This window comes from Brassica oleracea, chromosome C3 (assembly GCF_000695525.1).
Source record: "Brassica oleracea var. oleracea cultivar TO1000 chromosome C3, BOL, whole genome shotgun sequence".
Lineage (NCBI taxonomy): Eukaryota > Viridiplantae > Streptophyta > Magnoliopsida > Brassicales > Brassicaceae > Brassica > Brassica oleracea.
This window is the reverse complement of record NC_027750.1, coordinates 49,814,633-49,821,012: the sequence shown is the minus strand read 5'-3', so window position 1 is coordinate 49,821,012 and position 6,380 is coordinate 49,814,633.

Here is a 6,380-nt window from a genome sequence, read left to right as displayed (position 1 = left end):
TGCAAAGGCAATCTTATCTCTTCACCTTTTATCAAGGTGGGATTTATCTCAACAGGGATTTCAGTCCCTGTTTAGTTTGGCTAGTCTCATTGCTCAATTGACCTATTGGTTCAGTTTGGATTACTTCCTCATTAATAAGCTCGGTAAGAGAAGACTTACCTGCTTCCGGCTGGGAGGTGTCGATCAATGTCAGGAGCTCCGTGTCAGTCAATTCTTCGGTCTCCACGTCGCTCGATAACATTACATCTTCGTCGATCAATGCTCGGCCGAGTTCTATGTTCTCCATTCTTAGTGTCTGCGTAGACAGGGAAAGAAGAAAACTTAGCAAGTTTTTCGTAACAAGTCTATACTAAATTCTAAATTAAACCTAATGGTAATAAGAAAGAGTCTCCGGCAACGGCGCCAAATTTGATATCACTCAAATTACTCTAAGGAGTGAATTACTCTCTCAAATAAGAGGTTCAGATGCAGTACTTAGGGATCGAATCCACAAGGATTCTAGGATTACTCAACAGATCTAAGGGATTAGAAGTAAAGATAGACTAAGAGGTTTGTTTTTTTAAAAGCAGTATATGATGAGTCGAACAAGGCAATTGTTCGGATGTTTAAGTTGAAGTTGTTTTAAGGATGAGAAAACAGCTAGACTTTGGCAAATTCTCAGGTATGAAAGCATGCAACTTAGTTTAGACTAAAGGGTTTGACGGTTTTTGAACTCAAACAATGGTAAAACCAGATAGGTTTTCTTTACTAGATCTCGGATTTCAACTGTCGTCTTTTGATCTCGAGAAAGAGTCGATCGATGTGACGTGATGCGCATCGTTCGATACACCTTTTAAACAATCGATCGACACAACGATTGTCGTGTCGATCGACGGTTCTTCTAGCAAGCCTTGCGAGAGGGTTTGAAGCTGTTCTCTAACTTTCTAGACCAACTCTCGTTGATATCTTGTCAGTTAGATCATGATGGCTATTTCAGGTATTGAGGGTAACAGTTGGTTATCTCAATTAATCCTAAGACCTAAAATGAGGGTGATCAATCCTAATTTTAGCATTAAGCTTAACAAGCATGGAAGAACAATCAAAATACATTTTTAACAGTCTTATTAGCAGCACATACTTTCAACCTTTATGAGAAACCTAAATCTAACAAATGGGTTTACTCAGACATATTCATGAGACACAAAGTCATGATGGTTTGAATAGAACTCAAATGAAATATTGAACACAGAAAATAAAAGTAATAGAAATAAAGGAGTTCAAGATCTTCTCTGTTATGCAGTCTCAGATCTATCTCTCCATTCCTAAGCTCTTCTAATGGTAGCCAAAATGTTTCTTCTCCCAAACTAGGTCTTTACCTTCCAGCCTCTAAAATGATACAAAACCGTAGTACATATAGCCTCACAGGCGGCTAAGGGTTTAGGTTGTAATTAATAAACTTTATGGAAATGAAGTCTTCTAATTTCGTGATTAATCGTCGAGTGATCCAATATCGAACGATGGCGCTCAACGGATGTCGATCGATTTTAATTGGCTCTGGTCGATCGATATTGCTCTTCAAGCGTCGATCGACTCTCTACGCGTAAAAGTACTCCAAAGTGTCCAAAAAGTATTATTTCCTTCTATCAAGTAGCTGAACCTGTAATTGCTTTGGAAAGACTCTAAAACATAATAAATATATCTTAAAACACTTATATACCATGACTAAAAATGGGTGAAATCCATGGTATATCAAAGAGCGGCCAAATCAATCACTCCAAATTCAACTTCATGATTCTTGAGTTCCTTGTCAATATCTACACTAGCTTTCCCACTCCTTAAAGCATAAGCAACCATGCTTGCTTTTCATAAGGCTTCTTTGATCAGTGAAACTTGCATTTTCTCTTTCTAATGAAATGCTTGCCAAAACTTAATGTGCAAACAAAACTGTTGCAACTCCCACTTGTTCATCGAATAATTCACCTTATGCTTCTTTAGCTCCATTGATGCATAAACGATTTCCATATCATCTTGCATCAGCATTCACCTAAACCAACCAGCGATGCGTCCAAGTAAAAAATAAATGGCTGATTAGGCTCCTGCATGGCTAAGATGTACGTAGACATAGAGACTTCCTCTAAATGTTTGCCTTCTTCTTTACTCATTTTACTTCATCCCAAGGTAATACCTTTCTCAATCAATCAGCTCAGAGGTTGATATGGGTGTCAACTCTTGAACAAAATCCTGATAGTAGCCGACCAATCGAAAGAACTTTGAATCTCGATAACAGAGATTGGACACGACCATTATTCGATAGAAGCAACATCTTTTCTAAATCTCCAATAAATCCTTGTTGCAACTTGATGACTGACTGATCCAACTTCCAATTTCCCAGCAGTAGCATTTACTAAAACTTGATGCAACCATCGAGCGTCTTAGAAAACCAATTGCACCTTGCAACTGATCTTATCCACTCATAAATTCTAGAAAGTTCATACTTGACCATAGCCACGTCAGTTATAGTTGAACATAACCACAAAATCTCGTCCTTCTTCTTTATCACTCACATGGGCGCTCCCCCATAAAAGATCTAGGTCAAACAAAATCTTTCTTAAAACAAATGTTTTAAATGCTACTAGAACTCGGCGAGAACCACTTGGTAAGATCCCTAGGCTATTGCAGAGAATCCAGGTTCAACAAGAATACTGAACGGGTTATTTTTAGATGTCGACCATCCTTTCAATGCCTTAAACACATCTTCATCTTCCATGATTATCAGACTGTCCTCTACTCTGCTCATTTTCATCTTCTACTTTCTAAACAGTCAAGTTACTAGAGTACACTTCTTCACCATTTTCCCAAAAGGTTTTAACTTGCCAAACTGATATGAGTGGTGCTCAAACACTTGGTAGAGTACCATTGTAGGACAACGGTGACAGGTCTTCTTCAAAATACTTTTTTCCTTGACATCCTAATTGAGCTCGGTAACTAGATAGCCAATCTCACTCTAGATAGAAACATACCGCTCTAACGGAAGTACTAAGGAATGGGGAAAGACATACCATAAATTTTAACTGGCAGCCAGTACTTTCCATAACGGGTATTTAAATTCACTAAAGTGAATCCTACTTACAACTATGACATTACTCGGGAACTACAACTATGTGTGGTTCCCGAATCAAACACAATATGGGCGGAAAATTCCATCCATAGGCAAAGTCTCTTACGACACCTTGATCACAATTAATTTTAATTTTTATATTTTTCAATCATTCATAAAATTTTAAAAATGCACACAACACACAATGGGAAAAGAAGCAAACCTGTGATTGGACCTTTCAGGGGTTTTAACGGTCCAGACAACTATAAAGTGTAGGCTCTACCCAAATAGCCTAACGCTAGGATGTGGACTAACGGTAAGGAAAAGCAAACAAGTTCAACAAGTGGTCTCCTAGGTATAGGTAACGTAGATCGGGTAACTTCATGAGGAAGGGTAACCTAAAATCCTTACTCTTCACAAGAACCATTAAAGCGCGAATGATGCAAACGTTCCAGGATTTCCCACACTTTGACAATCTCAACCATTCTGTTCTTGCTAGTCACAACCATAACAGCTTAAGGTCCTCGATCTTGATCTGATGAAATGTACACCCAAAATCATCCCCAACGATTTACTTAACTCACTGCTTGAAACTAACCTTTGATCTGTGCCGGTTGGAAAATAAACAGTCTGCATGACTTGGTTAACTTCTTCAGCAATAATAGCGTCTTTAACATTCACGTCATACTCTAACATCTCCTCGAAGCTTTGAAACTCCATGGTCTTTTATCTGCTCCAAAATTCTTGGCTAAGTTCCCAAAGATTTTCCTTATGATCTTTGGCTTATCCTCCAAACCATAATCGATGAATCAAATTCACTCGACTACATATCTCGATGCTGAAATTGTTGTATATGATTAACTCGACCTGAACCTCCTGGCGGAGACATCTCACTGTACCAACTCCATAAACTGAATCTTCAATCGGTCCCATACCTTGTGTATAAAATACTACTTCTTGAATTCTTGAAATCTGTCCAACTCGATCTCACCTCTCTGAAGAAACTATTTTTCTCTGAGTGTTGCATCCCAAATCTGCCTCAACCCAAAGTATACCTCGAACGGTTTAGTCCTTCTTCCGTATCTTGTGGCCCCACTACTTCTTTCCATCATAAGCTTTAAGATATCTTGTTGCCAACAGAAAGGTGCATGTGTGTCCATCGTCTTGTACTATAGTTGAACCATCTCTTCCTCCAACGCTAAGCTCTAAACAAATGTTGAACAATTCAGGCTTGTACGGCTCTGGTTTTTGTACGTTTCAGGATAAGCTGGAGACTTGAGAAGCCGGAAGAATAAGTGCATCTAAGTGATCATGTGCAGTCGCATCGCTCTGAATCGGATCACAAACAACTCCCACCTTGACATCGATAACACACGAGTCCGAAGATGTATTCGATGTATAAAATCTGTCCCATATATCTCTCTAATGAATTGGTATCCCCCACTAGAACTCAAAAGAACGGCAGGAAGGCATGACGTTACTGACTCCTAACGGGGCGGTCACTACAAGAAATATCGGCATTAGTAGCGTCGAGAATGTGCTACTATATCGTTTTCGTAGCGTTTCAAAGAACGCCATGACAGCCGTAGCTATAATAGACCCCCTCCTTATCATAGCGTTTTTTCGTGTGCTATCTTAAATATAGATGTTATAGCGTTAATCATGAGTTATACGATAGTCATTTATAGCATTTGATTTGTGATATTATGTTGTTTTCTATGGCTTTTTCTTAATGTTGTAAAATATTTTATAATGACATAAATATAATGCTATAATTTAAAATAAAACACTTAAATTTAATTAATTAATACTGATTAATTAATTAAATGAAAAAATTAATTCTTAATTTAAAATAAAATTTTATTTATTAATTAAAATTAAATTACAAAAAATGTAACACTAACCAGAATTAAAAAATTAAATACACCAGAACACATTAAACCAAAACTAATTAAGACACATTAAACCAAACCTAATTAACCAAAACCTAGGCTTGATTCAACGTCACCATCTTTCAGTCATATACCACTTCTTCTACACCGACGCCTCAACCGGCTCTGGATTCTATGGCTGAAGAAGGGATTCAATATGGTGTTGGAGCCACTGTTCGATCTGCCTGTCGCGCCTCCTTTTCCTCTGCCAAATCTTCTGTCTCCTCCATAAAATCTCATGTCTTCCACATTCTAAAAAAAACAAAACAGTATATAAACACATACAAAATGAATTTCATCAACACATCTAAGGATAGAATTACAGATGGAGGTGGTGGCACCTCCTTCTCCTCTGCCAAATCTTCTGTCTCCACCATAAAATCTCATGTCTCCTCCACATTCCAAAATAGCAAATCAGTATGTAGACAAATAGAAAATGAATCTTATCAACAAATCTAAGGAGAGTCCAAACGGAAACAACTTACACGAATTCGGAAATAAAGGAGAGATACGGTGGTTTAGGGTTTAGGGTTAATATTTATAATTAAGTATATGATTTGAGTTTTAGAATATATTTGGAATATAAGTTTAAAGTTTATATTATAATTAAAAAATAGATTTACGACTTTGTATGTAAGATTTAAGTTTGGGGTTTAGGGTATTATATTTAGGGTATAGATTTAAGATTTAATTTTTGAGGTTTAGAATTTAAATTTGGGATCCTATTTTTAAAATTATTAAATTTTAAATTTAAATTTAAGATTGAAATTATATTATGAAAATATTGAAATTTTAATGTTTATGTTTAGGGTAAGGGTTTAAACCCCAAATTAATCATACCCAAAGCTAACTAAGAATCTTTAAACTCTATTGTTCGTTATTTAATTTCAAATATTAAATTTAATCTAAAAGTTTAATTATCATTTATACATTGCAATTTAATCATATACCCCAAATTAGATATATATTTTTTGTCACCATTTGAGATACATTGCAATTGAGTTTTTATAAATCAAAATTCGTTATCAAACTAATATATATAGCAACAATTTAATGTAAAGTACCAGAGACATCAAAGGTACCACCACCAAGATTAAAGACAAGAATTATTTAATTGCTTTTGCTTTCAAAAGCATAAACCACAGAAATAGCAGTAGGCTCATTGATAGATAATACGAATAACATCAAGCCTAGCAATGCGAGCAGCATCTTTAGTAGCTGTCATCGGTGAGTCAATGTGAAATCTCCCAGCTGTAAACTGTTGTTTACTAATGGCGGGACACTCAAGTTTGACGTTTCCGTTCTCATCTTCTCGTGTGATGACCTGCAAAAACGGTAAACGATACTTGTAATAAGGCGTCTTTGAATAAGAC